Genomic DNA, 24470 nt, shown 5'->3' with positions numbered 1-24470 from the left:
CAAATCTTTATTTGAATTCTTCCTACCACGAAGAATTGTTCAGAATTTGTCTTGTTTGGTTACATGTTGTAGTTTAAATCGGGCAACTATTAGAAAATGAATTTGTATAATCCAGCAGTTGAGATGAATTGAGATAGACACTTGGTGCATTTATTTTTTAGCCAATGAATTCTGTTTGAAGTTTTTGATCTGAGAAGAAGCATTATAAGCACAATATAGAACTGCAGCTCCATTTATAGCACAGGCAGCACTGATTTGGACACTAAAAATAAGGAAACATAGGAAATACAGGAAATAAGACGGCTCTAGGTGCTCACCTGACTGTTATATTAATAATCCGGGGGGAAGAAGTAGCAAACTTAAAAAATATCAAAGTTGGATGGGGATGAAATTACGGGGAACTGTAGGTAAATTTAACCTCTGGAAACCTAGAGACAGGACTGATTTTATAATTTACTGGTCCCAGTGCAAAATGAATGCAGGACACCTTGGTAAAACATTATTTAAATTTCAAGATTGCGACAGCAGAGCATAAATGAAGGCTGGGTGCTGCTAAAGGCAGGACCTTGTGCAGCTGCACAGGCTACGTGCTTATGAAGACGTCCCTGTCTAAGGAGTTTGGTGAACTCTAGAAGGTTTAGCCATTAGCTACCTGCATCACCATCTCATTATTATTTTTTCTTTAAATAGACCGTAGGTGCATGGGATTGGAATAATCAGAATTCCTGAGTTATAACACTCTGTCATCACTCGTGCATGTATGGCCCTCTTATTTTCTAATAGTTAATTATAATGGCTTTTAAATAATGTAATGAACATCTATGAACCCACTACTCAAGTCGACAACTAGAACAATGATAATAACTCACATTATCTATGGACGCCTCCCTTTTCCCACTTTATATTTCAGATTGGATTTTTTTTTTTCCAGAATGAAGTATGACAAGAAAGAAATACATAAGAGAGAAGAAAGACTGTTATACTTTTAAATCCCAGTTACAGTTTTTTGTTTTGTTTTCATTTGCGTACTTGAGACATGGGAATGGGTGAAGAACTCTCATTCGAAAGAGGAATTCAAAATTTGAGTGTGACTTTCAGAGGAACACTTTATTACTTTTTCAAGCATTTTGAGCTAACCAAGATTGAATTTAGATTCTTAATAATATGGTTGTACACTGATTATTGTACATCAGTGGTTTCTACCTTTAATATGCTCCCTGAAAGTCAGAATAAATTGTGATGAGAGTGAGTGGCAGGGAGAATTGATGTGAATCCACAAAGAACACTTAAAACATTTTATATTGATTCTTAAAGCTGTTTACCATTTGGATTTTAGAATGAGATTTTAAAAAGCTGCAAAATGTTTGTTACAAATTGGAAAACTGACTTTCTAGGCAGATGTGCTAAGTGTCATTACTCTGACCCTAAGGCATTTGAGTCAGAGGTATTTTGAGGGCTGTGAAGCTAAGGCACAAGGCAGCCATGTTTAGGGGCTTCCTTGTGAATGAGTCCTGTGGGCAGATCCACAGGAATCTACAGAGTGGCGCTCCTTAGGGGTGCTGTTCTGGTCGGTGGGTGGACATTTTCTAGGTCCATCTTCACAGGTTGTCCTAGGCTTATTAGAATTCTCTGCACAACCTCGGCAGTTGCAGTTACCATTTTACGAAGTGCCAGCAAAACTTGGTTACCACGGTTTCTCAGCCTCTTTCCCTGTTTTCTGGCTGGCTGATGCCTTGACAGTGCAGTTCCTAAGGGATGACTGTTCCCATCAAGGAAGGGGCCACCCTCATTGGCACCAACCCCTACACTTCTTAGTACTCTCAGCAGAGTAGCTTAAAATTGACTGGGGATTAACTCTTCACCTACCAGAGGTAGTTTTTCTTGTTAAGTATTGCTGATTATTCTTTTTGTACTTGAGCTGCTACTACTGATCGTCCTGTGATACTGTCAGCTGTAGGCAATAATCAGCTAGTTACCTGGCTTTCCTTTGGACTAGGGGCAGAAATTTCCCACAGGATTGTCTGTGGTCTTGTATGCAGAATGCGATAATGAAGGAAAGCAGCTATAATGTGCTTTTGGTGGTGGTGGGTCACCAGGAGGTGGGAAGCTCTGGTAAATATGAGTAATACCTTCTACATTGAAATGTTTTGATGTGGACCTGGATCCAAGTGACAGTTGGAATCTAATCCCCCCACCACCGCCACCTCCCGCCACTGGTATATTTAAAAGCGTGCAATTCATTAAAAAATTGAATAACAGTTTATTAATTAAATCTTATTGACTTTCTCATTGTATAGTGTTATGATCTTTTGGGGGAGGATAGTTACATGGCACATTGATTTAAAATTGGTCTTTGCGCCAGACGACCTTATGAATCTTTAGTTCAATAGCCTTGCAAAGTTGGGGGTCAGTAACACATGAGGAACTAGAGAGAAGCATAAGTGAAAATGACAAGTACTTAGCAAACACTAGCTAATTGACACACTTTGTTTCTGAATTTTTAATCTACTATGCCATACTATTTTCCTTGGGTGCTGTTGTATATCTTTGGGATTTGTGGACTCCTTCTCCCATCCTTGCCCTCAGAACTTTTAATATTTCTTCATGTGTTCAGAGATTGAAAACTGAAACAAAAGCACTAAACATGCCAGCAATGCCTCAGTACCAGACGGGAAGTGTCTCCAGGCTGGTAAGGGCAGATTCAATCGCAACTCATAAATCTTACTTTGCTTTTCGTGAATCTCAGCATCATGAATTCCCCCAGAGCACTTATATATCAGTATGTTCATTAAAAACAAACAAATAAACAGAACAACAACAGCAGCCGCCGCCGCAACCACTACCATCACCACGAAGGGCTTAATGGGGCTTTGTTCCTTTTTCAAGGAAGCTTTACCTTATGGTTATAATTCAGGATAGCTTCCAGAAATAGAGTTCACCACTGAAAGAGTGAAATAGAAATAATGATCAAATACAGCAAGGAATCAGAGTGTTTAACTTAGCTTCCTGTTCCTTAGTGAGGTTAATGGGAGAAAACCTCTCCTTCCAATGGTTGTTGAACCTTCCAGAAACACCATAAATCTCGCTCTGTGCCCCCACGCCCCACAGATCCAGGTTTTCGTGTTTGGTGTAGCAGGCACATTTTTCTTGATTCAGATCCAGGCGGACTCTGCTTTGGCAGGGGAATTGTACTCTGCTGACATTTAAGGCAGGAATTCCCTGGGAAAATAGTCAAGAGATTCTTTTGGAGCTGCTGGAAATGCTCCAAAGGGTTTAGGGTTCCCCTCTCTAGGCAAATAGGGAGAGAGAACGGGAGGGAGGGAAAGAGAAAACAGAAGGACTTTATTGAGTGACTGTATTTCATCTGAAGCTGGTACAAAAAACCAGAAATGTGGTTGGATGACTGGATACTTTTCTTACACCTTATCTCTTCCCCAGCTAATATGACAGCTCAGAGTCTGGTTGGGCATTTGAAAAAACAGCTCAGACATCCATAGTAGACAATCAGTTCTCCGGGAAGCAAAGGACTTTGGGATTTAACGGGTTGGACCAAAATGTTTGAAATGGTTAATAGTCTAAGTGTAGCCTATACTAGTAATTGTTTCAGAATTTAAATTAAATTTGAATATATTAAAAACGAAGCCAACATTTTGGTGACCACTGTCACTCAGTAACCACTGTCATCTACAGTGATCATTACAGAAGGGCTCAGAGTACCCGTATTTTTAACAGACTAACAGAGATGTTTCCAGCTTCAAGGACAGAAAAGGTGTTTAAAATTCTGTACACATGGGGTATGACCAGCAGAGTAAGCCAAAAAACTAGGTGGTTAAAAAAAATGCTTTCAGAATAATGCTAGAAACAGAACACTTTTTAAAGGAGCAGAAGTGGCCATCATCTGTGACCACAAAAAGAAATGACTGATCTCAACAGTCAAGTTATTTAGGAATGGCCTTGGATGACCTTTCTAATAATTCAGATACTTTCTTTTCTTCCTTCCTAAATAATCATACATCCTTCTCTTTAACCTCTGTACTTTTTTTTTTTCTTTTCCATATTCATACACTCGGGAAAGCACATCTGAAATTCAAAGGGCCTTAGAGGTGTCAAGTCTCGGCATTACTGGTTTTATCTTTCCTGAATGTTCTTCTCTCTTGCTGCACTTTGGCCAGTATTTTTGCTGCAGGGAGTATGCTGCGACCACACCTTGTCAGGTCCCACCTTGGAGCCAATTTAGGTGATTCTTTTATCCTCAATCCCTTTTGCTTCTCTCACTGCCACAGGATTTTCTGATTCTTCTTCAAACACTCCTCAGTATTTATCTCCTTCATGAAATCTGCTCTTCACAAACTTGCTTGGTTCTAGTCACCTAAAAAACCCGTAAGAAATGGAAGGCCTATGTGACACTCTGCACTTTCTAATAATTCAGATACTTTCTTTTCTTCCTTCCTAAATGATCATACATCCTTCTCTTTAACCTCTGTACTTTTTTTTTTCCCCCCACATTCATACAATCAGGAAAGCACATCTGAAATTCAAAGGGCCTTAGAGGTATCAAGTCTCGGCATTACTGGTTTTATCTTTCGTGAATGTTCTTATCTCTTGCTGCACTTTGGCCAGCATTTTTGCTGCAGGGAGTATGCTGCGACCACACCTTGTTAGGTCCCACCTTGGAGCCAATTTAGGTGATTCTTTTATCCTTAATCCCTTTCCCTTCTCTCACCACCACAGGATTTTCTGATTCTTCTTCAAAACTCCTCAGTATTTATCTCCTTCGTGAAATCTGCTCTTCACAAACTTGCTTGGTTCTAGTCACCTAAAAAACCCGTAAGAAACGGAAGGCCTATGTGATACTCTGCAGTTATAACTAGGTAATGTATTGACTCATTCGCTGGTGTTTTGATGCTACCTTATCTCTCTTTTAAAATATAAACTGTAGTTATGGGAATATATGTCCTATGAAATTTCTTACTGTGTTGATGATGATGATGATGATGATAAAGTGATGGTAATGATTTTGTTGATAATACCATTGTGTAGTGGAAGGAGAAAGGTAAGAGTTGACAGTCTTGGCTGGATCATTTACCTTTTGTTGGCTGTAGACCCTTGACCTCTTTGAGCTGTTTTCGACATCTGAAATGGAATAGATGATTATCTGTTCTGTGTTTTTGCAAATTTATGGGAAATCTATGATGCCCTCTGTGATGGTTTGGTCTGTTTGACCCTTCTAAATCTCATGTTGAAATTTGATCCCCAGTGTTGGAGGTGGGGCCTGGTGGAAGGTGTTTGGGTCATTGGGGTGGATCCCTAATGAATGGCTTGGTGCCATTCTTGCAGGAGTAACTGAATTCTCACTTAGCTCCCATGAGAACTGGTTGTTGAAAAGAGCCTGGCATCCCTTCCTCCCTCTCTTGCTTCTTCCTCTCACCATGTGGTCTTCCACATGCCAGCTCCGCTTCCCCCTCCGCCATGAGTGGAATCTTCCTGAAGCCCTCACCAGAAGCAGATGCTGGTGCCATGCTCCTTATACAGCCTGCATGGCTGTGAGTCAAATAAACCTCTTTTCTTTTTGAATTGCCCAGCCTCAGTTACTTCTTTATAATAACACAAAAATCGACCAAGGTGTCCTTCTCACCTCATTCTGGTTTGGGTCCAACTTTTGTATGCTTCCCTAATAGTTTGGGCTCCCAATCCCATTGTAGAACTGTGTCTAGCATGCTAGAATCACTTGTTTTCTTTTACCTCCATCACTGGCCTGTGATGGCAATGGGAGTAGGGAACCCTCTCTTAGTCATTTTACTAATTAATTAGTCACATTGTAAAGATTAAAAAGAATGATGGAGTAAACAAGTGAATATGGCTCAAATAAGGCAGTACCAGCAGGAACGCTTTGTAAACTTCATACATGTTAGTGTTAATAAATGTGAGTAAGGATGATGCTGAGGCTCATGATTTTAAAAAAGGCATTCAAGCCGGGTGTGGCAGTTCATACTTCGAATCCCAGTGCCTTGGGAGGTTGAGGCAGGAGTATCACTTCAGGCCAAGAGTTCAAGGCAGCCTAAGAAACGTAGAGATACCGCTGTCTTTACAAAAAAATTTTTAAAAATTAGGCATGATAGTATGCACCTGTGGTCCCAGCCACTGGGAGGCTGAGGTGGGAGGATCGCTTGAACCCAAGAGTTTGCAGCTGCGGTGAGCTGTGATTGCACCACTGCATTCCAATCTGAGTGACAGAGTGAGAAACTGCTGCTAAAAAATAAACAAGTAAATAAAAAAGGCATTTGCTTATGAGTTAAGAAACTTAGTCATGTCAAACCTTGGAAAAAATCATGCATTCTTAATCTTATTATCCAAATTACAGAAGGAAATAAAAAAATCTTTTCTAGCATAGGTAAGGATCCAGGTTAATGGAAGCATATTGCTTTTAAAATAAGAAGTTAGGTAACTGTAGAGTATTAATATTAATGATAAAATTTCATAAACTTCATATGGGTATAGATAATTCCATGGCTACATTTTAGAGTTTAAGGTGGAAGTAATACATTTTGAAACTTTACTTTGTCTTATGGATTAATAAAAAATATCTTGCAAATTTTATTTAAAAATTAGCTGATTAGTATGTCATCTCCTCATTGGCTTATTAATTCTTTGTGGTTGATAATAAGTGACATTACTGAGTACTGCTGCGAGTAACACTGTGGAGAATCAATAACTTGCTGAAATTACGGTTTCTAAAGTAAAGGTGCTCCTCAGTGTCACCCTGCAATCCTATATGGGTTCAGAGTCATCTGTCTTTCTCCTTCTCCAGTCAGAACCCTAGCTGAGATAGAAAATGACTCTGGCTTCCCTAAGCAAAGGAAAGTTTATTGAAAGTATATTAAGGCTCACAGAATTGTGGGGAGGATGGAGAACCAGTGTGCAAGTGGCAACACCCCAGGTGGCTCTGGAAGCTGGAGGCAGGCCCTGCACATCAGCTGCTGGGATGGATGGCCTTCCAGCCTTCCTCCTTTTCTGGCATTGCTACCTTCAGAAGCAAAATCGCAGAAGTGATCATTTGGTACTGGGTCAGGGAGACAGATGACTTCCACAGAGGGAGAGAGTCATCGGGCATTATCCTCCTCCCAAGGCCACACTCAGCGGGTGAGAGGTAATAATGATGGCAGCTCTTCCGTACAATCTCATGTAATCCTTAACACAACTCTTTGAAGGAGATACTATTGCTATCCCTGTTTACAGATAAGGAGACTGAGGGAGAGAGAGATGACAGACTCTGCTTGAAGGTCACACTATCAGTGTACAGTGAGGCTGGATTTGAACCATGGCAATCAGACTCCAGAGTTCTTGTTTTTTATCACTTTAGTATGCTGCCTCTTTAAGAGGACTCTGGGATGCAACTCGGCAGGCGGCTTGATACAGGCAGCTGAAAAACAGCAAATGCCCCTTTACACCATTCTTCCACCTGTCTCCCTTTACCTCAATTCTGCATAGAACACATGCCTCATTCTTCACTGGGAAAGTAGAAGCCTTCCACCCAAGCACTCTGTCCGCTGCTCTCTTTCACCTACACACATGGCCTCTACAATTTCTATAGCCAAAACAAAATTTTGTATTTTTTCCCTTCAAATCAAATGCCGTCTCCATTCATCCAGCTACCCCAAGCCAGAAAGTGGGGAGTCATTCCTGACTTCTTCTCTCAATCCGCACTCCCAATCAATCATAGGATTCGGTCACTCTTACCTCATAAATATCTCTTGCATTCATCTCTTCTTTTTTACCCCATTGTCACCTTCTTAGGTCAAAACTTAATGATTTACATTTGGATTATTAGCCTCCTAGAGAGTTTCCCTCCCATAGCCCTGAACCCCTCTAACCAATCATCGCTGCAGGAATAAGCTTGCTTGCTTTCTTTTTTTTAAAAATATTTTTATTTTGACACGGAGTCTCACTCTGTCACCCAGGCTGGAGTGCAGCAGCACAGTCTCAGCTCAACGCAACCTCCATTTCCTGGGTTCAAGCAATTCTCCTGCCTCAGCCTCCCGAGTAGCTGGGATTACAGGCATGCGCCACAATGCCCAGCTATTTTTTTGTGTATGTGTATTTTTAGTAGAGATAAGAGTTTCGCCATGTTGGCCAGGCTCATCTTAAACTCCTGGTCTCAAGCGATCCACCTGCCCCAGCCTCCCAAACTGCTGGAGAGTAAGCTTTCTAACACACAACCTGAAACTGATTTTGCGACTCTCTGGCTTAAAATCCTTCAAAGGTGCTGCTTGTGTTCCAGATAGATTTCAAACTGCTGACCCTCGCCGTTTGATCATTGGCTGCAGGTTCTCCCCTACTTGGCTCCCACCATCCTGACACCCACTTTTCTTTCTAGTTACATAGGACTGTATTAGTCAGCTCAGGCTGCCATAACAATGTACCATAGCCTGGGTGGCTTGAACAACAGACATTTATTTTCTCACAGGAGACTGGAGATCAAGGGTAATTTGGTGACTTTGGTTTTTCCTGGGGCCTCTCCTTGCTTGCAGAGAGTGCCTTTTTGCCATGCCCTCCCATGTCCTTTTCTCTGTGTGTGCACATCCCTGGTACCTGAGTTCTTCTTGACATCTGACCTTGGAGGAGGACATAATTCAGTGCATAGCAGGGACCTGTCCAACAGAAGTCCTAGGGCTTCTTATACTTTCTTTCTTCCCTTCCCTGACTAGGTAAGTTATATTTCATCCTTTAAAATTCAACTTAAATTTCACTTTTTCTGTAAAACCTTCCCTGTTCCTCTAATTTTATTTAGATGTCATTTCTCTTTTCTTCCCCCACAACACCCTTCCAAAATAGCTTCATACCTCCCTATTTCCAAGCATATAAATATCAGATCCCCTTCATGTCGCTCCCGAAAGACATGAGTTGCCCCAGTAAGGAGGTATAAGAATCAAAGGCCTTTTTCACCAGTAATGGACGACTCACTAGGAATTGTACACAGGGATGCTTTAGTTATAATTACATATAGGGTTGTGTTATAATTACACTGCTCCATAATTAATGGTTGTACTTTGGTCTTCCTTGAAAATAGAATAAGTTTGTAGAAAAATTGGCTAATTTCAGAATCATTTGATAAAATATTTTAACAAACACAGAATCCTATACGTGTAACTGGTTAGAGTAAAAAACTAAATTTTTATTTCAAATGGGGGACACTTCTTGAGAAACAATTTAATAAAGCAGTAAAGTACTGACATAATGAGCTATGATTTGCATTGATATCTGAGAGTGAATGGTACAATAGAACATTGTAACTAAGTCTGAATGGTTTCAGAAACATACTCAGTATATACTTTACAGTTTTGTTGTAATCATTTTTTTTTGTGCACAGTCTTTGTAACTAACCAAAGGGGTATATGAAAATCACCTTATAAGCTTTCAAGAGCAATGTGATTCTTATTTCTTTTTATTGCTAATAATTTCACTTTAAAGATGAGGAATTGTGTGGAATAAATGAAAGAACTCTATAGTGCCTTGGTAGCACCAACACTATACCCTTTGAAAGCATATTACATTGGAGATCTCACAGAATAAGTATAAAACCTCAAATTACCCTTTCCATACTGCACAACATTTTGAGTAAAGAAAGTGCGGCCCCAAGTGCCTTGTGGCTCGTGAAATGTTAGGGAGGCCAAAAGAAATTGCTAGAACCAGAACTCATGAATGCCTCAAGGCCTCAGCCTCAGCTGAGATCATTAGATTCAACTACAGCTGAATATGGGAATATAGTTCCTCAGACACTCCTAAGTATTATGTCATCCCAGAAACCTTTAATTTTGGTGAAAGAAGAACAAGTGCTTCCATAGTTGAAAAGATTAAAGTTCTAATGGTTAGTTGTCTGTCCAAATTACATAGTAGTAGAAGACATGAACTATTCCCAGAGTTTGGGTTCTGAAGACTTAGCTCTAACTATTGTAATTTGTTCATTCCGACAAGGAAGCTGAACTTTGATTTTTTTGGTTGCATCACATCCTCACTACGTAATACATTGAGTCAACAGGCCATATTGTATCCTTTAAAAGAGAAAGTGAAAACAGATCCATTTAACCATTTTCCCAGTAAAATTGTTTGCTCTCTGAAGCTAAAGATGGCAAGATGGTCATCTTCAGTGAGCACCTCAATCTTGATGGAGGTGTGTGTTCTGTGTACAATTCCTAGTGTGTTGTCCATCTAGTAGAGTTAGATTTCAAAATCAACAGCAGTAGCAGAATTGAATAACTGAACATTTATAAAATTAGAAGATAAAGAGTGGACTAAGCAACTAATAAAGTATTTTGGGACACTTAAAAACATCTAGAAATAAATTAGTTTAAACATTCAGCCTGTTACCTATGGCAAAACATTAAAATTCTTGAAATGTTGGGAGTGGACAGGCAGGTGTTTGAGATATCATTCTTTCTATTTCTGTATGGTTGGGATATTAAATAAATAAGAAATTAAATACATATCGTAAATGCTGGTTGATATTATTATGCTCAGTGTTCCGCCCAGCTGCTTCAGCAGGGTCATGCTCTCTGAAGATTTGTCCACGATTCAGGAATATTCACCCCAACCTGGGGCTTCGATGCGGCTCTGTCTTCCCTTTGCGTGGCTCTGATAGGTACCCTAGAACAATTCCACTGGCTGCTCAGACTCCTGGTATCCCCTGCACTTTCTTCTTATGTTTAACCAGTGATTTCAACTCCTACATCACAATGAAAAGAAACCTTCAAAGGGAAGTCCTTCAAATTCCTGCCACCAAATCTAAAAATGTCTCCACATTTGTCTCATCCCCTCCTCCTTCTGTTTCTTACTGGAGAAATATCCCTCCCTTGTCTCAGATGAATTTCTCCACTTCTGTTCTGGATCCCACCCTCTCTTACCTCCTCTAGTACCATTATCTAATCCAGCAGTCCTCAAATTGAGCTATATATGTTGACACCATACTAGGAACTGAAACAGAAAAATTTTAAAAATATGTTATAATTTTCTGAAAATATCAAGAATAAACCCAATATATGTTAACTAAATTGAATTTTTATTTATTTATTTGTTTATGTTTCTGAGACAGGGTCTTGCTCCATCGCCCAGGCTGGAGTACAGGGATGCTATCATTAGCTCACTGCAATCTTGAACTCCTGGACTCAAGTGATCCTCCTACCCCAGCCTCCTGAGTAGCTGGGACTGCAGGCATGCACCACCATGCTAAGCTAATTTGCAAACATTTTTTGTTGAGACAGGGGTCTTGCTTTGTTGCCAGGCTGGTGTTGAACTTCTGGTTTCAAGTGATCCTCTTGCCCCAGCCTCCCAAAGTGCTGGGACTATAGGTGTGAGTCACCTTATTTTATAAGTCACATTTATTTCATAAATAAAAATAAATGTAATTTTCAAAACATAAACAATTAGTGGAAAGAGAGTATTGTTTTATATTTTTTCAAATCAATTTAAGTCTGATTTAGTAGAAATCACCTGGATTTCTGTATACAGCCTATTGTGAAATAATTATTTAGTTGAAGTATGAGAAGAGAGTCCTACCTCATACATATATGTAGTTGGAAAAGGGAGGACTCTTTTAACAATCTATTCAGATAATTGTGGATATTTTTCTTTAATACTATACCAAAACTCAACAAGTGGTACTTTCTTAAAGGCTAGTTGCAATGTGGAATCTGAAAACACATTAATGAATTTTTCATACCTTGTTACTTTAAAATCCACTAATCTATTTACACTTGGAACTAATTTTTTACTAAGGCATGATTTTTAACAGTATCCGTGGTCTTTTGAAAAATATTGGTTCACTGAGTTGTGCAGATCATCCAAATGTTGGCACATTTTATTTTATAACATAAAAATACCATATTCATTAATGTGACCAATGACATCAGAGCATTTAAGCATTGAGAGTTGTCAAACTTATGAGGCTGATACAAATTTTCCAAAATTATAATTTTTGCTTAAAAGTTCAAATATTAATATTAGAAACAAATTCCATCAGTTTTTCTTGAGAAGACAGGCTCATTTTGCTTATTTCAAGAAAATATCTTCCAAACATTCAATTTGAATAGCCATGGTTTGTTAGCCATCCTTTGAAGTAAAAATAGTATTTCATGAAGAAAGGGGTTAGTTCAGCACACAACTCTATAGACCCGAAAAAAGCCATCACACTTGGTCTACAGAAGTGCTTTGTATGCACTTTCTGTTTTGTCACATAGAATGTTAAAAAGATATGGACTGTGAATCAAGATTTAGTAAGATTAAAATTTGTGTGCATCACCGAGAACTTTCTTAAATGAAACTGGTGTTGATCTTACTGTGTGTGGTGGTGAAGAGGATAATGGCAGCCATGATGGTGTGATGGCTCTACCTTGATTCATGCCATGGGGCCAGCAGTTTTATCCATTGCTATGGTTTGATTGTGCCCCCCCAAATTCATGTGCTGGAAACTTAATCCCCAATGCAACCGTGTGGAGAAGTGGAGCCTTTAAGAGGTGATTAGGTCATGAGGGCAGAAAATGAATTAATGACAATATCGAGAGAGTGGGTGAGTTATTGTGGGAGTGGATTCCTGATAAAAGGATGAGTTTGACTCCGTTCCTCTTGCTCTCTCTTGTGTTTTCTTACTCTTCAGTCTTCCTCCATGGGATGATGTAACAAAAGGGCCCTTGGCAGATGCAAGCCCCTTGATCTTGGACTTCCCAGCCTCCAGAACTGTAAGAAAAAAAAAACTCTCTTCTTTATAAATTACCCAGTCTCAGATGTTCTATTATAGCAGCACAAAATGGACTAGTACACCCACCATTGCTTTTGCACTGATAATACAAAAGCCACATGGTGAAAAAGGCAAATGCCATCTTATTATTATTATTATGAAAACAGCTTTGATCTCTCAGCCTCCCTGAAAAGGTTTTTGGGATCTCTAGGGGTATGTAGGCCACCCTTTGAGACCCACTGATCTAATTGATTGTCCCTTTTTTTTTGTATCTTAATTCTCTAATTCATATTGTGTCTGTATCTTTTAAGCAGCTGATGTGTCTCCCAACTTAGAAAAAAACTTGAAAGGTAACTCCAAGTTACCCACCAAAGGCCGTTAAATCTATTTTCCCTTTACAGCCAAATGTCTTTAAAGAATCATCTCCACTTATTGTCTCTGCTTTTCCCATCTTCCGTGCTTTCACACCCGTTCCAATCTCATTTCTGCCCTTATCTGTTTCTGTAAACTGCTCTTTTTAGGTTCCAAGGGCCTTTCCTGCCATGTGACTCAAGGAGACATGCTCCAGTCCTTGCCTTCCTTGACCCTTCTGCAGCATCTGACCCCTCTGACCACTTTGTTCATCACAATCTGTGCCATGAATTCGGTTAAGTGCTTTAAATGAAATAGCTCATTTAATCCTCACAGTAACTTGGTGATATAGCCAGGATTGTTATTCCATCTCATAATTTAGAAAACTGAGAAAACTGCCCAAGTCATACAGGTCACAAGTCAAAGTATAGAGTCTCAAAGTCAGCTCTCCATGACCCCAAATTCAGAGGCCTTAACCACAATATACCCCTTTTTGGAAACATTCAGTTCCCTTTCCCACAGTTCCACTCTCCAGGTTTATTTTCCTTCCTCTCTAGGTCTTTGTATGTGAAAAAAAAAAAACACTTGTTCCACGTTCTTGCTTTGCTTATAGCAAAAGTCCTGGGAAAGGTTACTAAACTGGCCATGGCGAAGTAATGGGCACACCCAGCCCCTGCCTTTGCCATGCTGGGGAATGGGTGGTTCGTACCCTGTAGCTCTGGAAGGTACCCCTAAGCCTGTACCCAAGGGTCTTGCTCAAGCCAAAGAATAATTGGATGTTACTTCATTCAGAATTGATAAATGGTCACTAGGATTTATTATTTTCTTTCTTCTTTTTTTTTCACTGACTCCTACTCATATTTTAAGACTCGACTTAGATACTGCTCTTTCCCAGAAGCCTTTCCTGACTTCCAAATCCGGATTAGCTGTGCCCCTTGGTGCCCTGAGCTTCCTCCCTTGTGGTATTGTCTTACAGTGCATTGAAGTTGGTGGCTTACATTTCTTCATTGAGTTCTAGCTTTGAGATGGTGAGATTGTGCCTGAGTTTCACCTTACACTCCCAGAATCTGGTACAGGGCCTGGAATATGGTTGCCCCTTAATATTTGATGAATAAATAAATATGCTGGGTGTGAGGAACGAATGGGACCTTTCTGAGATATGTATCTGGAAGTGGTTAATGGGGAAAGGTGCTTTCAAGAGTGGTCTAAAGATTTTAGAATTGTTTTCACAGAAATAGTGTTTGAAGTTATTGGAATGAATTAGACACTATGGGAGAAAGAAGAAAAAAATGTCTCGGGGAATGGGAAAATAAGAGCCTATGAAGGACCCTCAAAAATGCTTGGGTTAGAGTTGAAATTAGTGTGGCTGCAATGCCATGGAAACAAAATGAGGAAAGTTCATAAAATAGGGATACCCTGGGGTCCAACAGTTGCAAACACATTAAAGGGAATAAAAATTTTTTAAATGCCATGTGATTTTGAAACAATTCTGTGGTTTTAGAAAGAACTGTTGCAGTTGAATAAAAGATAAAAATCAGGGAGTGAGGAGAAAGTGGATAGTGAAGAAATTGAGGTTGAAGGTGAAGCATAATATATAGCTCGGTGGTTCTCAACCAGGTATGCACATCAGTTCACCTGCACAGATGTACAAATCACCAACCCTGGCACCATTTGCAGTTTTCTCATTCAGTAGATCTGGAATGGGGCCTGGGATTCTGTAATTTCGAAAAGTATTATGGATGATTGAACCTCTCGTTGAAAAATCTTTAGTGTACGTCTGTCACTTTATTAGTTTGGCTGGTGCAGTAATGAAGGAAGTAAGGTTAGGGGAAGTGTTATGGGCTGAATTGCATTCCCCTCAAATTTGTATGTTGAAGCCCTAACCCGCAATGTGACTATATTTACTTTAAATAAATAATGAGGATTAAATGACATCATACAGGTGGGGCCCTAATCCAAAAGGGCTGGTGTCCTTATAAGAATAGGAAGAGACACTGGAGTATTCTCTCTCTCTCTCTCTCTCTCTTTCTTTCTCTTTCTCCACACTGAGAAAGCAGCCATCTACAAGCTAGGAGGAGAGGTCTCACCAGAAATAAATCCTGCCAGTATAAATAGCTGTTGTTGACACCACCCTGTTTTAGTGAGCTTGACTAAAAATAAGGGAGAGGCCTTTATTTCTAGGATACTGGAATCTAGTATCCTAGTTATTTCTGAGATACTGGAATCAAGTTAGAGGGAGAGAATGAGCCAATAGCAGTGGATAGGAAGAAACCAAAATGATTGAATAGAAAGGTACAGCTGAGAAAGCCAGAATCTAGAAAATGTGAGAACTGGGATTACAGAGAAGTCAGCCTTGGAGAACCACATTATAGCATTTCTGTATATTTTTCATTTGATCCTTCTAATGGCTGTGAGATAAGCAGATGAGGAAAATTGATTTAACAGGGGCCAGATTTGTACAGTTGTGAACTGGAAGACCTAGGATGAGGAACGTGTTCGAATTAACTTTTCCTGATGAGCTTTCCTTCCACAGCATTTCCCAAACTGCTTTCGTTTCTGTGCCACCTTCACCATTTCTGCCATATTGAAGTCAGCTCCTTACTATTATTTTTTTTGTGTGTATGTATATGTACACATGTGTGTGTGTGTGTGTGTATCAATACACATATTCGACTCAGATTTTTACTTAGCATCAGCCTATGCAACAATACCACAGGTTTGACATGCTAGTTGTATTTTTAAAATGCGTATTAAATTCAATATATATACTTTCAGGAAAATCCATTCCATGTACCACCTAAGGGCATCTTGCATACCATCAGTGGCCCATATGCTGCCTCCATGATGAGGAATGACACTGTTTTTGAGAAAGGAGGAAAGAAAACGAGGATTCAGGAGGAAATGCCTTATATTCAGATGGGGATGAAGATTTGTGTGCATCTCATTTGAAGGTGGTTAAAGGTCTGTATAGCCCCTCAGGCAATACAGATCAAGGAATGTTGGACAGGGCATCACAGAAATCATTAGAGAATTAATTACTTCAGAATAGAGGTTTTACATTTTTCAAGTGGTGACTTGGGCTCTGCTGTCCGTTGGTATGTTCCCTGCAGAGCAGCGAAGGATGAAGGTAGCAGCAGTCCTAGCCTTTGACCTAGGCACTGGGGACCCCTGCCCTGGGTTCCTGTTTGAGGATGCTCTGTTCCTTCCCAGGATACACCACCTTCCTTCTTGGGCACACCCACACTCTCCATAACTGGGACTCCGGAATTCTCTGCTCTCAGAGCCTGGGCATGTCTCTTTTGCATCCCTCTTCCCACCTGAACTACATTGCTCTGTCTCAACCTTAGGTCCCAGTGATAGCCAATAGACAGCTGGTGGCCAATAGTTAGCAGGTGTGTGTGCGTTGGACCTTGGACTGAGGTGTCCACACACATATGCTAGGCTCCTTGTGCTGCAGAGTAAAGCCATGGGTGGGAAAAAAAGGGATGCAAATATTAGGAAAGAACTTGATTACCACAGACTCAGAGAACTGAGCAAAAGAGAGAGAAGCAATTCCCAGGGAACAGGAGAGACAGTTCAAAGAGAACATGCCCTGCAAGTTCCATCCTCTGCACATTCTTCCCACTTTGTAGTAGGAATTAGAATTATCCACAGCTGTGCAAATATTGTGAGGAAGACTTTATTTAAAATGGGGGCTGGATGTGGTGGGTCACACCTGTAATCCCAGCACTTTGGAAGCCCAAGGCAGGAGGATCCCTTGAGCTCAGGAGTTCGATACCTCATCTGTACTGGAAAAAAAAAAAAAAGAAAAATTAACTGGGCGTGGTAGTGCATGCCTGTAGTCGCAGCTACTCTGAGGTGGAAGAATCCCTTGAGCCCAGGAGTTTGAGGCTACAATGAGCTATGATGACACCACTCCACTCCAGCCTGGGTGGCAGAGCAAGACCCTGTCTCATAAAAGAAAAACAAATATGTAAATAAATAAATAAATAAATAAATAAATAAAATGAGAACCTTTAGCAAGCAGATCAAGAGACAGAGGGCTGTGTACAGTTAGTACCAAAGACTAGATTCATAGAATCCTCACTGTGACCATTTTGATACAGACTGAATTGGAACAGGACGATGTAGAACACAGGAAGAACAGCAACAGGAGTGGAAACAAGACAGCAAAGAGGCCCTGCATGAGCTGTGCACAGAAATGTTCCCTTACTTGCACTGGGCTAAGATTTTCACCAATTCTTTAGGAAAAAAGGAAATGGAAGTTAGCATTGAAGTGACACCAAGTATTGTTGGTTTTGGTTTCAATAAGATACGTATGTATTGAACAAACTCTATCTTTCATGTATTAAGGAAGGCACTGGTGTTAATAAAATAGCACGAAAATAAATTCCTGCAGGAATCAGGTGGGAGAGAGACTACAGGTGGAGAAGATTTAACATAGAGACTTGGAGTAATTTGTTTGGAAAATGTGCTATGGAAGGCACATAATATAAATAATAAGGTTTTGGTCAGCTAGCAGTACATTTGAAGCTAGCATGAATTTGTAGGGTGGTCATCAAGATTCTACGGTTTTCCTTAGTAAGGCTCTGTGGTTGGGAGGAGGAGCAGGAAGAATGGGTGGAGGGAACTGGGTCACGCTTGGCACAGTACTGACTTAAATATTGAAGTGGCTGACCATGCTGCCTGGGCTAATTATCATCATCATAATCACTCACAATTTTTTTTTGAGCTCTTACTATATGCCAGTTTCTGTTCTTAAGTCTTTAAATGGATCATCTCTGGGCTGGGCAGGAGGCATGTGATCATAAGAGAGCCAGCAAGCTGTGTAAGATGGAAAGGCAGGCCGAGTCATTCCAAAGCTTAGTAAAGGTTCTAGAAATTTGTATTCAACTGCTTCAGTGTATACTGAACATGGATGAAGTTCAGTATGAGAAATTCAGCTTTAAAGATTTGACAGTTCCAAAATTAATATTGTTATAATGTCCATACTACCCAAAATGATCTATTGATTTAATGAAATCCTTATCAAAATTTCAATGACATTTTTCCTAGAAATAAAAAAAAAAATGGTAAAATTTGCACGGAACTACAGAAAACTCTGAATAGCCAAAGTAATCTTACGCAAAAAAGAACAAAGCTGGAGGCATCACATTACCTGACTTGATAATATACTACAAAGCTATGGTAATCAAAGCAGCATAGCACTGACATAAAAATAGATGTACAGACTAATGGAACAGAAAGGAGGGCACAGAAAGAAATCCACACGTTACAATCCATTGTTTTTTGACAAAGATACCAAGATGGACACATTGAAGAAGTTGAATACAAATTTCTAGAACATTTACCAAGTGTTGGAATCACTCTGCCTGCTTTACCATATCTCGGGGGGTGTCCACCCCACTGCAATGTGGATCATAATACCCAGTGGGGAGAGGGGGGTGATATTACTCCCCATATGGAAGGGGGTATCCATCCCCCTGTGATGTGGATCATAATACCCAGTGGGGGGGAGAGGGGAATATTACTCCCCATATGGCGGGGGGTGTCCAGCCTACTGCAATGTGGATTGTAATTGCCAGGAGGAGAGACGGGGTGATATTACTCCCAATATCGCGGGGGGTGTCCACCCTCCTGCGATGTGGATTGTAATACCCAGGGGCAAAGAGGGGGGTGGTATTACTCCCCATATCGTGGTGGGTGTCTACCCCCCTGCAATGTGGACCGTAATACCCAGTGAGGGAGAGGGGGTGATATTACTCCCCATATCGTGGGGGGCGTCCACCCTCCTTCTATATGGGAAGTAATATCATCCTCTCCTATCCTGGAGAGTAGGAACAATTTCACAGGGTATGTGTACACAGCCTGCGATGTTCAAAGTAATGTCATCCTCGCCCCCTCTGGATATTAGGAACAATATCATGAAAGGAGTGGACACTTTTTGCGATATTTCGAGTAATATCATCCTGTGATTCCCTGAATATTCGGAGACATATCACAGGGTGGGTGTACACCCACTGTTGTATTGAGAGTAATATCCTTCTGTAGCCCCTGGAAATTATGATCAATATCACAGGGGTGCGCAGTCCTTGCGATAGCAGAAGTAATATGCTCTCCCTCACTAGTTATTAGGAACAATATCACAGGAGGGTGTACACCTTCTGCAGTATTGGGGGTAATATCATCATCTCTTCCTTTAGATATTAGATACAATATCACGGGGGGGTGTACACCCCTTGCACTGTTGGAAGTAATATTCTCTCCTCTTCTAGATTTTACGAATAATATCACAAGAGCGGTGTACAACCCTTGTTATATTGGGAGTAATAGCATCTTCTTTCAACCTGGATACTGAGAACAATATTACATGGGGCTGTACATCCCTTCAATATTCGTAGTAACACTGTCTTCTCCCCTCCTGGATATAAGAAACCATATCACAGGCGGGGTATACACCCTTTCTTGTTATGGGAGTAACAACCTGGATATTGTAATAGCATCTTCTTTCAACTTGGATATTGAGAAGTATATCACATGGTGAATGTCCATGCCTTCAATATTGGTAGTAATACTAATTTCTTCCCTCCTGGATATAAGAAACAATATCACAGGTGTGGTGTACACCCCTTGCAATATTAGGAGTAACATCACCTGTCCCCATGTGGTTATAAGGGACAAAATGACAGGGTGGGTGTACGCTTCCTACATTATTGGGAATAATATCATCCACAAAGCCCCTGGATAGCAGGAACCATATGACAGAAGGGTGTACAGCTCCTGCGATATTGGGAGTAATATCAGCCTCTTCCCCGCTGCATATTAGGAACAATATATAGGGGGGCTTTACACCCCTGCGATATTGGGAATAATATTATTCTCTTTTCCTTGTACATTAGGAACTATATCACAGGGGGGCTGTTCACCTCCTGCGATATTGGGATTAATGTTATCCTCTTCCCCACTGAATATTAGGAACAATATCACAGAAAGGTGTACACCCCCTGAGATAAGGCCAGTAATATCATCGGCTCCTTCCATGAATATTAGGAACAATTTCACAAGATGTGTACACCCCCTGCGCTATTGAGAGTAATACTATCCTCACTTCCCCTGGATATTAGAAATAATATCATGGGGGGGTGTACACCACCTGCGATATTGAGAGTAATATTATGTTCTACCCCCATGGATATTGAGAACAATATCATAAGGGCGATGTACACCCTCTGCGATACAGGGAGTAATATCATCCTCACTCCCGCTAGATGTTAGGTGGAGTGTACACCCCACCCCCTGCGATACTGGGGGTAATATCATCCTCTTTTAACCTGGATATTAGGAACAATATCACAGGAGCCTGGCATGTACACTTCCTTTGATACTGGGAGTAATATCATCCTCTCTCCCCGTAAATAGTAGGAAAAATATCAAAGAAAGTGTGTACATCACTTGTGATGTTGAGAGAAATACAATCCTCCCCTCACCTGGATATTAGAAATAATATCAATGGGGGGGGGGTGGTGTACACCACCTGCGATATTGGGAGTAATATTATTTTCTACCCCATGGATATTGAGAACAATATCACAAGGGCAGTGTACACTGTCTGCGATAATGGGAGTAATATCATCCTCCGTCCCACTAGATATTAGGAACAATACCACAGGCAGATTATACACCATCTGCAACACTGGGAGTAATATCTTCCTTTCCCCGCTGGATATTAGGAGCAAAATCTCATGGGAGGTGTACAGCCCATTCCATTTTGGGAGTAATATCAATTTCTTAATTGCTGCAAATAAACAATATAACAGGGGTGGTGTACACAACACACCCTGTGATATTGCCAGTAATATAGACTCCCCCTGCCGTGGGATATTAGGAACAATATAAAAAAGGGGTGTATACAGCGATATTGGGATTAATATGCTTTCCCCCGTGGATATTAGGAACAATATCAAAGACAGGGTGTCCACCCCTTGCGATATTGACAGTAATATCATCCTCTCCCTCCCTGGATTTGAAGAACAATACCACAGAGTTGGTGTACACGCACTGCGATGCTGGAAGTAATGTCATCCTCTTCCCCCTGGATATTAAAAACAATATCACAGGGGTGGTGTATACCCCCGCGATATGGCCAGTAATGTCATCGTCTCCTCCACTGGATATTAGGCACAATATCACAGGGGTGTGTACACCTCCTGCGCTATTGGGAGTAATATCATTCTCTCTTCTTCTGGATATTAGGAATAATATTACAGGTGGGGTGTTCAACTCCTGCGATATTGGCAGTAATATCATCCTCTCCCAACCTGGATATTCAAAACAAAATAACAGGGGGCTGTACACCCCCTGCTATATTGGTAGTAATATCATTCTCTCCCCGACTTGATATTACTAAACAATATCCAAAGAAGGGTGTACACCCTCTGAGATACTGAGAGTATTATCATCCTCTCCCCAACTAAATATGAGGAACAATTTTGGGGGTGTGTGTACACCCACTATGACATTGGGGGTAATAGCCTCTCCCTCCCTGGATATTAGGAACAATATTAAAGGGATTGTGTACACCCCCTGTGATATTGGGAGTAATATCATTCTAATTCCCCCAGGATATTAGGAACAATATTATGGAGGGGGTGTACACCCTCTGCCATATTGTGAGTCCTATCGTTTCTCTTCCCCTAGATGTTAGGAACAATATCACAGGGGGCATGTCCCCTGTGATATTGAAATTAATATCATCCTCTCCCCCACTGAATATTAAAAACAATCTCACAGGGGTGTTGTCCACCCCTGTGATATGGACAGTAATATCATCGTCTCCCCCCCAAATATTAAGAACAGTGTCACAAGAGGGGTGCATAACGCCCTGCGATATTGGGAGTAATATCATCCTCTCTACCTTTGGATATTAGGAACAATATCCCAGGAAGACAGTACAACCTCTTCAATATCTGGAGTAATAACATCCCTTCCTTTCCAGACATCAAGAACAATATCACTGGGTGGCTGTACAGCCATTGCGATATTGGGAGTAATATCCTCTCCCCCTCTCGATATTAGGAACAATATCCCAAGGTGGGTGTACATCCCCTGCGATATTGGGCGTAATATCATCGTCTGCCAACATGGATATTGGGAGTAATGTCATGGGGGAGGGCGTACACCTTCTTCCATGTTGGAAGTAATATCATCCTCTGCCCCCGGATTGTAGGAAAATTATCGAAAGGGTTTTACCACTTGTGCGATATTGGGAGTAATATCATCCTCTCTCCACCTAGATATTAGGAACTATATCACAGGAGGCTGTACACTTCTTGCGATATTGCGAGTAATATCATCCTCTCCCATCATGGATATTCAGAACAATATCACAGGGGAGGTGTACACCCCCTGTGATATTGACAGTAATATTATGCTCTCCCCTTCTGGATATTAGGAATAATATCACAGCAGGTGTGTACAACCCCTGCGATATTAGGAGTAATGCCATATTTTCCCCCCTGAATATAAGAAACAATATCACAGGAAGATGCACAGCCCCTGAGATATTGGGAGTAATATCATTCTCTCCCACTCTGGACATTCAGAACAATATAACGGGGGTGGGGGAGGCGAGTATACCCCTGCTATGATATTGGGAGTAATATCTTCCTCTCCACCCCTGGCTATTGGAAACAATGTAACAGCAGGGGTGTACACCCCCTGGTATATTGGGAGTAATATCATCCTCTCCGTCCCTGGATATTAGGAACAATATCACTAACGAGTGTACACCTCCTGTGGTACTGAGACTAATACTATCCTCTCACCCCCTGGATATTATGAACAATATCACAGGGGTGGTGTACACCTCCTGCGAATTTGGGAGAAATATCATCCTCTCCACTTTTGGATATTAGAGACAATATCACAGGAGGGGTCTACACCCCCTGCAATATTGGGAGTAATATCCTCGTCTCCCCCCCGGATATTAGGAACAATATCACAGAAGGGACGTACACTTACTGCGATATTTTGAGTAATGTCATCCTCTACCCGCTGGCTACTAGGAACAACACAGGTGGTATACGCCTTCTGTGATATTGGGAGTTATATCATCGTCTCCCCCCAATATCAGGAATAATATTTATTGTTAATAATTAAAATTAATGTCCATTATTAACATTAATAAAATGACACTAATTAATATTAATCACTGATATTAGTAAAGTGATCACAATAAAATTAATGTTAATTATTAATATAAATAATAACAATATTAATAATCACTATCAATAATAGCAATAGTAAATAAAATATCAGCAATTAATATTGATTAATAACAAATATTAATATTAACATTAATATTAATACAGTTGTGTTAGAAATCAGTATTAGTTACTATTAATAATTAATACCAATAACATGATTAATAATTAATATCAATAATTAATAGTTACTATTATTAATTAATATTAATAATTAATATTTAATGATTAATAATGATATTATTACTCTTATCACTTCTAATACCTCACGGGGTCTACACCCAACTGTGATATTGTTCCCAATAGGGAGGGAGAACATGATATTAGTTTCAACATCACAGTAGGTGTACACCCACCCTGTGAATATGATTCTAATATCCATGGGTCAGAGCATGACATTACTCCCAATAGAGCAGGGGGTGTACAGCCACCCGGTGATATTGCTCCTAATATTCACAAAAGAAAAGAATGATATTACTCCCAATATCGCAGGGAGCGTACACCTCTTCTGTGATATTGTTCCTAGTATCTGGAGGGGGAGAGGGTGATAATACTTCAAGTATCGCAGGATGTGTACACCTACCCTGTGATATTGTTCCTAATATCCAGGAAGGGAGAGGATGATATTACTCCTCACATAGCAGGAGGTGTACACCCACCCTGGGATATTGTTCCTAATGTCCATGGAGGAGAGAGGCTGATATTACTCCCCATACTGCAGAGGGTGTACATCCACCCTGTGATACTGTTCTTAATATTCAAAGGCCGAGAGGTTGATATAATTCCCAATATCGCAGAAAGTGTACACCCCCGTGTGATATTGCTCCTGATATCCAGAAGGGGAGAAGATGGTATTACTCCCCATATCGCAGGAGGTGTACAGCCACTCTGTGATTTTTTTTAATATGCGGGGCGGGGGGGAGAGGATAATACCATTCTCAATAACGCAGGGAATGTACAACACCCTGTGAGATTGTCCTTAATATTCAAAGATGGAGGGGATGATATTACTCTCAATATCGCAGAAAGTGTACACCCCCCAGTGATATAGTTCCCATGATACAGGAGAGAAGAGGAGGATATTACTTTCAATATCACAGAATGTATACACTCACCCAGATATTATTCCT

At 40.5% G+C, this 24470-nt stretch overlaps 1 protein-coding gene and 1 long non-coding RNA gene across 3 annotated transcripts in view; one reads left to right on the top strand and one right to left on the bottom strand.

Annotated features, from left to right (window-relative positions):
- The window catches only part of KCTD1 (potassium channel tetramerization domain containing 1), a 622936-nt gene that overhangs the window by 405202 nt on the left and 193264 nt on the right, over window positions 1-24470 (bottom strand). The gene's annotated exons all lie outside the window — the stretch shown is intronic.
- LOC126940981 (uncharacterized) overlaps window positions 1-24470 on the top strand; it is a 120332-nt gene that overhangs the window by 627 nt on the left and 95235 nt on the right. Inside the window, exon 1 of one of the 2 annotated variants that reach the window (XR_007721022.1) lies at window positions 12578-12728. The exons of the other annotated variant lie outside the window; for it this stretch is intronic. This is a non-coding gene — a long non-coding RNA (uncharacterized LOC126940981). Of the gene's footprint in view, window positions 1-12577; window positions 12729-24470 lie in introns of those variants that run through there. 2 annotated transcript variants of the gene reach the window in all.

Source organism: Macaca thibetana, chromosome 18 (assembly GCF_024542745.1).
Source record: "Macaca thibetana thibetana isolate TM-01 chromosome 18, ASM2454274v1, whole genome shotgun sequence".
NCBI lineage: Eukaryota > Metazoa > Chordata > Mammalia > Primates > Cercopithecidae > Macaca > Macaca thibetana.
The sequence above is the reverse complement of the archived record's forward strand: the minus strand, read 5'-3'. Positions and strand labels throughout refer to the sequence as shown.